Source organism: Lonchura striata, unplaced genomic scaffold (assembly GCF_046129695.1).
Source record: "Lonchura striata isolate bLonStr1 unplaced genomic scaffold, bLonStr1.mat Scaffold_304, whole genome shotgun sequence".
NCBI lineage: Eukaryota > Metazoa > Chordata > Aves > Passeriformes > Estrildidae > Lonchura > Lonchura striata.
The window spans coordinates 28,732-39,167 of record NW_027461170.1 but is presented as its reverse complement, the minus strand read 5'-3'; the positions used below and the strand labels follow the sequence as shown (position 1 = coordinate 39,167).

General features: G+C 53.9%; 1 long non-coding RNA gene across 1 annotated transcript; it reads right to left on the bottom strand.

Moving 5' to 3' along the window:
- Positions 1–558: 558 nt before the first annotated feature.
- On the bottom strand, positions 559–10,047 carry LOC116183792 (uncharacterized). Its single transcript, XR_004148484.2, has 2 exons — positions 9,943–10,047; positions 559–779 (listed from the first exon to the last, which is right to left on the bottom strand). It is a non-coding gene; the product is annotated as an uncharacterized LOC116183792 (long non-coding RNA).
- Positions 10,048–10,436: the final 389 nt, after the last annotated feature.

Genomic DNA, 10,436 nt, shown 5'->3' with positions numbered 1-10,436 from the left:
AGCAAGGCAACAGTGCAGGGAGAGAGGAGCCTGGAGGAGGCACAAGGAAGCCCAGCAGGTGCCCGCAGCGATGGCACAATCCAGTTAACTCAGACACAGCCTGAGGGCCCTGGTGCCCACCCTGCTCGTGCTGCAGGCTGGTGGGATGCTGGAGAAGTCCTCTGGACAGCTTATTCAGCCTGGCTGGGTGCTTGTGAGGCTGTGGGTGAATGGAAGGTCCAAAGTGTGATCCAAAAGCCGCTGGGCTCCAGCACTGTCCCCAGCCGGGCTCTGCCCCGTCCCTGGCTGCCACTGTGTCCTCTGCTTGCCACACTGAGCAGCCACTGCTGCTCGCCCTCAGGTGTGCCTTGGAGGGAGTTCAACTGGCCAGAAACACTAGCAAAGGAAAAAGTGTTTTCACTATTAATTTTTTTAAATGCCTTTTTTAAGTGTTGGCCCTAAGTTAGCTATATTGACAGCAATCTCTAAGTCCTAAAAGTGAATATATGGATATAAAGTGCATTAATTTTCTCAGTTGCCTTGTTCCATCTTCAAAATAACAGGAAATGATGACGCATGTTGGGGAGAAACAGAATCAATTCATACTGAGGAAAGTAAATCCATTCTCAGCTGCTGTAACTCATGGGACTGTTACTTCCCTAAAACATGTGAACTCTTTTTTCAGATGTAATCCCATCTTCTTAAAACGCCTCCACTAGGACGTTCTTCCTCCTTCCCTGGGTGCTTGATTATTTTTGATGACTTCTAATCAGGCAACAATGAGAGCAGAACAGAAGTATCTGGAAGAGAAAACAAGGTGGATTAAAGCATTAGGGGTGTAACAAATCAGAAAATATTAGGAATTCCAGTTTGTAGTCCCAGAGGCTAATGCTGCTGAGAACTGCAAGAGCAGTTTAATGGGCTGATGTGAATGCCACCAGGTTAAACTTCTTGTCTCCCTAAATCCATTTTCCTCATCTCCTGTTGTTACCCAGATACTGCTTGGGTTTTGCTGTTTTGAGGAGCTTCAGACCATGAGATAAAAGCATGTTATGCAGAGAGACATGGTGTGGTTGGGGGTAACTCCTGTGAGAGGCTGCCCAGGGCTGTGCTGGGCTCCAGTGACCAGGCCCTGGGGCTGTCAGGCTTCATCTCTGGCAGGGCTGCAGCCCCAGAGGTATCCCAGCCAGCCTTTCCCACAGATCTTATTCCTTGTGAAGCTTTAATGATGACAGAAGTGCCTTAAGAAAACTGAAATTGCTTCTAAAAAGTGTTAAATATGGCTGAGAAAGTGCACAAAGCTGAACTGGATCCAGGGTACTTTAGGAATTAGAAACCATTTTTCATGGAATGGTGACAGGATCTTGTTTCCTGCATGGGGAGTTTCCTGGGAGCCCCCAGGGCTCACAAACTCAGTGGGGTTGGATATTAAGCATGAGCACACAGCCTAACAGGAGGGTTAGGGTTAGGGAGCAGGAGCTGGAGTCGAGGTGTTCCCACAGACAGCCCTGGTGGAAAGCGAAAAAAAAACAACAGGAAGCACAAAAGGTGATGGGAGCTGACTTTGTGTGGCAGGCAGTGTGACAGCTCTGGACGGTGCCAGCAGAGTGAGCAGCACTGGGGGAGAAGGAGAGGGAGGGACACAAAGGGAGGGGCAGGAGCCAGCTGTGGTGTGGGTGCCCTGGGAGGCTGCAGCAGGGCTTCGGCATCATGCCATGTTATAGACCCCTCCTCAGTCTCTTCATTGAGGATCTCTAAATTCAAGCTCCAGAGTAATCAGCAGCAATATTACCAATAACACCAAAGGCTAATTGGGATTTTCCTTTTCTGTTAATGTCTGTTTTTCAGCTCCTACGCTTTAAGTACAGCTGGCAGTTCCACAGACCAGGGGTCATTTTGTGGGCTGGGAACAAGCCCAGGTGAGCTGCGAGAAGCTGCCTGGGTGGAAAGGGCAGCAGTGGCTGCTGGGGCCAGCGCTGGCCCGTGGCACTCGTCCAGCTGCTCTCCTCATCCTCCTCACACAGGCACTGGCGAGGGCTGCGCTGCAGGCAGGGCTCGGGGCCCCAGCACCCAGCCCACGCCGTCTGCAGCATCTCCAGCCCCACTTTTCCCACTCTTTCAAGCCTCAGATTTCAACCAGTGTTTATTTAAATTCATTGGACATAGCACAGTTAATGTGTTTGAAGGCTGAGCCAGAAACTCTTGGCAGCTGGACAGGAAAATCTCAAACAAACAAACAAAACCTTCTTAAACTGTAGGCATTGCTTAATTCTTCAGTCTTAAGTACAAAACACCTTAGAGAAATCATCCATTCTGTATGAGTAACGAGGCCAGAGCTGTTTCTTTCCGAGGTACAGCCTTTGGGTTTTGGGTGGTGGCTGGACCCGCTGGCCCCGAATGCCACAGAGCCCCGGGCACCTTCCCCATGGCACAGGCATGAGCTGGGGCAGCCAAGCAGAAGCACAGATCATCTTCTCCTCTGCATTAATGAGAAGGAAAGAAAATAAAAAGCACAGCCAGCACTTAGCTGTCCGTCCTCCAGGAGCACAGGCTCATTTCGGCGATGGATGAGTGCGCGCACACACAAAATCAAAATGGGAAACAAGCAAGTGGAACTGGCTAGAAGAAAACATTCAGGGTTTCCCTTTGGTAGGTTTTCCACACAAATACCCGGCTTGTGGATTTCCTGCCAATTTGGTTGCTGGTGCAGACTGAGGTTGATGCACTCTGGTTGTACACTGAGGAAGTGCTACGATAGCCACTGAGGCAGGGCAGCTTTCCCAGGAATGCCTGCCCATCCCTGCCTGTGCTGGGATAACCCTGCCTGGCAAATCCTGCTGGGATAACCCTGCATGGCACATCCTGCGTGGCACATCCTGCTGGGATAAGCCTGCCTGGCACATCCTGCTGGGATAATGCTGACTGGCACATCCTGCTGGGATAACCCTGCATGGCACATCCTGCTGGGATTACCCTGCGTGGCACATCCTGCAGGGATAACCCTGCGTGGCACATCCTGCGTGGCACATCCTGCTGGGATAACCATGTGTGGCACATCCTGCTGGGATAACCATGCGTGGCACTGGGCGCTCAGGGGCTCCAGCTGCTGCTGCAGGGTCGGGCAGCACCTCAGGCTCCCAGACTGTGCTTCCCTCCCAGGCCAGGACCCGCTCTGAGAGATTTACCTGGCAAGTGCTGGTAAATACCCAACAGCACAGACACAGCAGAGTCCCTAGGAACTGGTTCTGCCATCAGCTGAACCTTGCGTTTCCTTGTGCCTAAACCCAGCCTTTCGTGTCCCAGGGGGAGCACAGGGCTTTGCTGTCTTTGCTGCAGGAGCAGCCTGTCCCCTGTCCCTTCTGGCACCCGTGGGAGTCTCCAGGCCAGCCCTGTCTCCCGGGCGGCTCCTCGGCCTCAGCAGCCCCGGTGCCTTGTGGCTGCCATCCTTCCCACCGCCTCAGGGACAAAAGTGCTGATGCTGAGAGAGCCCCGCAGCTCCTGGTGATGCGGACAAACATCTGGCAGGATCCAGACTGAGAATCCCAGTCTGGTTTTACCTCTGCCTCGAGGCGCCTGAACACAGTTGTCAGAAGGACAGGACTAATAAATCAAGACCATACTTCTGCAGGCCTCTCTGGGGAGCGGGTTAAAATTAGCAAGGAATGTGGGCCGGAGGAGCCGTCCCGCACCGCGGCGCCGCGCCCAGCCCGTCCCGGCTCTCCCAAAAAAGGCCAGGAGCAGCTCTGGCCGTGCCCCCGTGCCCCCCGCCCGGCCCTGGGCCAGGTGCTGCCCTTCCCTCCCAGACAGGAGCTCCTGCCAGTGGACAAGAGGCTGGCTCCAAGCTGAATGCTGGGAAAGGACTGGGATGAGGCATCCCCAGGGCCTCGCGAGCCTCAGGGATTTCTCTACACATTGCTGAACATTAATGGTCATTCAGCCCGAACAGTTGAAGGGAGACTGCTGAGATGCCAGGAGCTGCCTGGATCCCAGAGAGGAGGGTGATGGAAGGAGCACCTTGGCCATGACAGCAGCCACAGCACGCAGCGAGGTCCAGGAAGTGTCCTCTGGGTGTTCCAGAGCAAAGTCCTACAATGCCAAGCATGCAGTAAAAATCGGGACAAAACATGTTATTGCAATCCTGACAGAGCCAACAGTAGGTTTTGGGGATGCAGGGACAGGCCAGGTGGCACCTGGACAGCCAGGTGGCATGGTGCTCAGACAACCCAAACACCAGCTCTGGTGCAGGCAGGACAGGAGCGGCTCGCAAAGGCTTCCCAGAAGTTCCTGCTCCTGCTTGTAGGGAACAGAGCATTAAAAAGGATGTCTGGAGCTACTCTGCAGGCAGCAGCAAGGCCCTGGCTGGCACATCCTCCTCAAGGCCCTGGCTGGCACATTCTCCTCAGCACACAGCAAAGCCACCAAGAAGTGCCCCCACCTTATGTCACACAGAAGATCAACCCTCCTGAGCAGATGCCCGCTTCAAAAACTGCATGCCAGACTGTCCTGCTTGTTTCTGAGTAACAGATAATCTGTACTTTTTTAAAAAAGCTTTCATTTTTCTTAAGAAAAGACCCTGATGGTGGCACTTTCACCAGGAGCAGTGCTCAAGGCCAGATTGGACAGGGCGTGGAGCAGCCTGGTCTGGTGGAAGGTGGCCCTGCCCATGACAGAGGGCTGGGAAGAGATGAGGTTCAAAGTCCCTTCCAACCAAGCCCATCTGTGACTCTCTGATCAATTCTGTGCCAGCTGTTGGTGGCCAGGTGGCAGTGCCAGCTGCTCCCTGTCTGCCTGCCACGTCACAGCAGGACGGGGAGGGACGCTGGGGGGGAATAGGATCAGGATCTGCTGCACCTCTCCACTGTCCTCTCCTGCTGCTGCTGCTGCTGGGGCGGCGTGAGCCGTACAGGAGTGGCACTGCCCTCCCTGTCACAGCAGTGCAGGTGGCACTGCCCTCCCTGTCACAGCTGTGCAGAGGTGGCACTGCCCTCCCTGTCACACCACTGCAGAGGTGGCACTGCCCCTCCCTGTCACAGCAGTGCAGAGGTGGCACTGCCCCTCCCTGTCACAGCAGTGCAGAGGTGGCACTGCCCTCCCTGTCACACCAGTGTAGAGGTGGCACTGCCCTCCCTGTCACAGCAGTGCAGGTGGCACTGCCCTGCCTGTCACACCAGTGTAGAGGTGGCACTGCCCCTCCCTGTCACAGCAGTGCAGAGGTGGCACTGCCCTGCCTGTCACAGCAGTGCAGAGGTGGCACTGCCCCTCCCAGTCACACCAGTGCAGGTGGCACTGCCCCTCCCTGTCACAGCAGTGCAGGTGGCACTGTCCTCCCTGTCACACCACTGCAGAGGTGGCACTGCCCCTCCCTGTCACAGCTGTGCAGAGGTGGCACTGCCCCTCCCAGTCACACCAGTGCAGGTGGCACTGCCCCTCCCTGTCACAGCAGTGCAGAGGTGGCACTGCCCTCCCTGTCACAGCTGTGCAGAGGTGGCACTGCCCCTCCCAGTCACACCAGTGCAGGTGGCACTGCCCTCCCTGTCACAGCAGTGCAGAGGTGGCACTGCCCTCCCAGTCACAGCAGTGCAGAGGTGGCACTGCCCCTCCCTGTCACACCAGTGCAGAGGTGGCACTGTCCTCCCTGTCACACCACTGCAGAGGTGGCACTGCCCCTCCCTGTCACAGCAGTGCAGAGGTGGCACTGCCCCTCCCAGTCACACCAGTGCAGGTGGCACTGCCCCTCCCTGTCACAGCAGTCCAGAGGTGGCACTGCCCTGCCTGTCACACCAGTGCAGAGGTGGCACTGCCCCTCCCTGTCACAGCAGTGCAGAGGTGGCACTGCCCCTCCCTGTCACAGCAGTCCAGAGGTGGCACTGCCCTGCCTGTCACACCAGTGCAGAGGTGGCACTGCCCCTCCCTGTCACAGCAGTGCAGAGGTGGCACTGCCCCTCCCTGTCACAGCAGTCCAGAGGTGGCACTGCCCTGCCTGTCACACCAGTGCAGAGGTGGCACTGCCCCTCCCTGTCACAGCAGTGCAGATGTGGCACTGCCCTGCCTGTCACACCACTGCAGCTGGCACTGCTCTGCCTGTGACACCAGTGCAGGTGGCACTGCCTGTCACGGCAGCTGGCAGGGTGCCACTGCTCCCCGTGCCACTGCAGCACCGGGTGAGGGGCTGTGCCACGCCGCAGCCCCCGAGCCCGGGCAGCCTCCGGAGGTTTTTGGGATCTGCCCAGCCCCACTCCCGTGCCCCTGGGGCTCGGGCAGTGCCCAGCCCTGGCAATGCCCACAGCTCCCCTCGCCACTGCCGCTCTGTTTGCAGAACCGCGGGTTATTGTCACTGCAGCTCTCGTGTTTGGCTCCTGCCAGAGTCCCTTTGTTGAACTGGCAGGCAGATTTATTTACTGAGAGGAGGAGGAGAGCAGCAGTCAGATACGGCAAATCCAGTGAATATTAATCTTGTCCCCAGAAAAACCACTGGCAGCACCTCGGAATTTTTTCAACTTTTCTACAAGGTCTTTAGATTGTAGTCAAAATAATGCCTTAATCTGCACATTCCCAACTCCAAGGTCTGGAACAGGAAGGGCTTGTGCTGAAGAACAGTCTGCTGTAAGATGCAATGGAATTAATTGAGCAACTCAGGAACAGATGCCAAAAACGTAATTCCCATTTATCTCAACGGGAGATTCCTTACTGCTGCTCAGGGCCTACGGTATAGGCACTTTTCCAATTTAAAAGAAAAAATCTCCTGCGAGAGAGGACAATAATTCCAATTTAATTTTGTCTCCTCACTTTTACCAAACAGAGCAGTTGCATTCTGTTCCTTGGAGACCACTAATATGAATGTTATTCTGAAGCTAAAATTGTCACTGACAAACTTTGACCATCCTGACAGTTCTACAAAAATCAGACTGCTGATGCGATAACACACAATTACTGTCGTTTATTTGGGATTAATGATTTATAGAGCAGATTCTCAGAACTTGGGTTTGAAGGGCCCTTAACCTGTTCCATCCCCTGCCATGGGCAGGGACACCTTCCACAGCCCAGGCTGCTCAGAAGTTGCCGTACAGACAAGCACAGGATGTTTTTCTGCCTTCTGTGAAGCTGTGTAAAGGCACAAGGTTTGAGCATTACTAAAACCTCCCTTCTCTCTGGGCTCACACACCAGGGAGGGGTGGGACTCTTTCTTAACCATTTCCCTTCTGAGTGCCCCAGGACGCAGCTTTGGGCCTGGTTCAGCACCCAAGAAAAGTGAAATTAATTTGTTCAGAACATAAAACAACCATTTCTTTGCTCACAGAATTTGTGTGAGAGCTCCCTTTCTCCTTCATTTGCTTTACAAAATGTTAATTTTGCTTAACCACCAACACACAGCATTTTATAAAAGAGAAGCATTTTATTCCCATTACGATGTTTATGTTAAGAGGAAGAATGAGCAGCTTTGTGACAAGAAAACATCTGAGTTTTCCAAAGAAGAGAAGCAAGCCGGCTGTCACGTATTGTTTTGCCACTCTGCAATTTGCATGTCAGCGTGGTCTTTGTTAAAGGTTTGCAAATTAAACACTTGAGATCCATTTTTAGGCCCCAGCCTGGGCAGGGACACCACAGGGGCAGGGGGACACGGTGCCAGCCCTGCTCCCGAGCCGCGGGCAGTGCCAGGGCTCGGCAGCTGCTGGCTGCTGGGCTCTGACGGAGCAGGGATTTCTCTCAGCCCTGCTTGGGTGCAGAGCCAAGCCCCTGTCAGGTGCCACCTGCCAGAGCCCAGAATCCCTGCTCTGCCTCACCAGAGGTGTCCTGCCTGCTGTGCTGTGAGACTCTCCTGCTCACACAACAGAGGAACAACGTTTTCCCAAGGTTTTCCCAAGGTTTTCCCAAGGTTTTCCCAATGTTTTCCCAATGTTTTCCCAGCATTTTCCCAAGGTTTTCCCAAGGTTTTCCCAGTGTTTTCCCAATATTTTCCCAATGTTTTCCCAAGGTTTCCTGCCTGCTGCGCTGTGTGAGACTGTCCTGCTCCATCCACACAGGGACAATGTTTTCCCAGTGTTTTCCCAATGCTTTCCCAAGGTTTTCTGCCTGCTGTGCTGTGTGAGCTGTCCTGCTCCCTCCACACAGGGACGATGTTTTCCCAAAGTGAGGAGCTCTTCACACTGCTGGGACCAGGCTCGGGATGCAGCCAGCATCACCCTCCTGAGCTGCTCCATTGGAAAAGCAGATGGGAAATGCTCCTGCCATCTGCCACCACCCTGCAGCTCAGGGGCCAGCCCTGCCCTGCCGGTGGCACCCACCCCACAGGGCTCCAGCATGGAACACCAGTGAGGAGCACCCCCTCCTCAGGCCTCAGTGGATTTTGAATACCCACCTCCCCCGGGAAGTCCAAGAACCGGCCTTGAGCTGAGTTTCAGGCATTTTATTTATTCAGGCCAATAGTTCTTGTTTCTTTGATGCTGCTCTGTGCTCATCTTTTGTACATTCATTTTACCCTCTTCCTGTTTTATATGTTCCCTAAAGCCACCAAATCAGAGACACAATGGATTTGTCTTGCTGAACCCTAGTCTTTCTGCCTTTCTGCTATCTCCAGAACCCAGCTGTTTCTTACCAAAAAGCTGAAAAGATGCTTACACTCAGCCCTTACAGGTCACCCTGTGCTCCCCATCCTCACAGGATCTCTGCTCCAAAGGGAGAAGATTGATGCTTCCTCCTGTCACCTACATCAGGCCTCTTCCTATGGCTTCAGGCACACCAGGAAATGTAAAATCCTGTCTGATGAGTCAGGATTAGGCCTTGCTCTTTCTTGAACCAGCTGATCATTAAAGGAGACTTTTACATCGAGACACACTGGTGATTTGAGAAGCGAACCATTTCCTCTTGTAAGTACAGAGCAGCACTTGGGATGACATCCATCTGGAAGATGTACTGGTCTTCAGAAACCCAGTAAACTCTCCTGGTAATCCTGATTATATGCTCATTTCAGCTGCACTTTTTCTGCTCTCTTTCACCCTCATTACCTCCTTGCACCCTTTAGTTTCCCCCCCTTCAGTGTGCTCCTCTGCCAGGAAGGCTGTGTTGGGAGAACAGACTAAACCTTTACACAGGTACTTGTGAATAACGTCTGTGAGAGCTGGCTGCCTTCCAGCAGTGTTAGCACATCCCTTGGAAAGGGCTGTCTGCGTGTGAAACACAGCAGGCACCTCCCAGCTGATCCATCTGTGGAGAAGCCACCTTCTTTCTGTAAGCATGTTCAGTCCTCTTGATACTGGTTTTTGTTTGCTCTTTTGTTATTTCCTGTTAGCACGGGCTGGTCGCTCTGAGAATCAGTCCCTGAAGAAGAAATGGTGGGAAGGCTGGCTGTGTCTGAGCGAGCCCCAGCACCCAGCCATCAGCCACGGCTCTGCAATCACCAGCTCTGCTCTGGGGAAAGGCATCTCTCACTCCACTCTGCCTAGTACCCCTTCCAGCAGAACTGATGCAGGCATCTCTGCAAAGTTGTTTTAGGCCTCTTTCCCAGTAGCTCTTTGAAGGAAAGTACTCCAGCAGCTGAGCAGCATGTAAACCAGCCCTGCGAGTGCCAAAACAAACGAGCTCGCACAGTGGGGAAGCTCAGGCCTGCATCCCAGGGGTGAGTCCTTCCCTCACAGGTCCCTGCCCACGGGCGCAGCTCCCTGCAGCACCTCTGCTTTGCATTCACCTCATGGATGCTCTGGATGCCCTGACACTCAGGTGCAGCTCACGCCCCTCTTGCCTGTCCCCACCTCCCGAGAGAGCACAGAGCTGAGCCACAGGGAATGTGGAAGGGGTAGATATATGTTCATGCATTACAAAAGCACACAGGAAAGAGAAACAGCGTGAGTCAATGGTGAAGCAGTTGCAGAAAAGAGCCCCAAAGTGAGCTCCATGACAGCACCAACATCGACGGCTGTGTGAGACAGAGGGCACAGAGGGCACCATCAGCCACGGGTGAGAGCGTACCTGGGAGGGCACACAAGGGAAAGCAGCAAAGCTCAGTCACAGCAGGCGTGCAGGGTCTGCTCAGGCACTGGAAAGCCTCACTGCGTGGAGAACAGCCCCAGGAGAGAAGAAGTTGCCTCCCTCTGGGAGAGGGGGCTGATGCTCAGCTGAGGGGCAAGGCAGCCTCTGCAAGGTTCTCTTCCCTGCCCCAGCCATGGATGAACTTTTGGCTCTGGGGTACATTTTGTGACCCGTCTCCTGTGGAAAAGCCCAAAGTGTGCCACAGCGAGCCCGTGCTCTGCGGGCACCTCTCTGGGCTTCCTTGGCCTGAAGCCAGGATTTCAAACCCCACACCTTGTGTGCTACATGAAGATGGCGTTGGTGCTCACAGCAACACAGGGTTTGGACACAACAGAATTGTTTAAAGAATATCTGGTTTATATAATTCAGAGTTTAAAAAAAAATTAAAATGCAGAAACCTGGTTATATTTGTTAACATCAGCGAAGAGGTAATG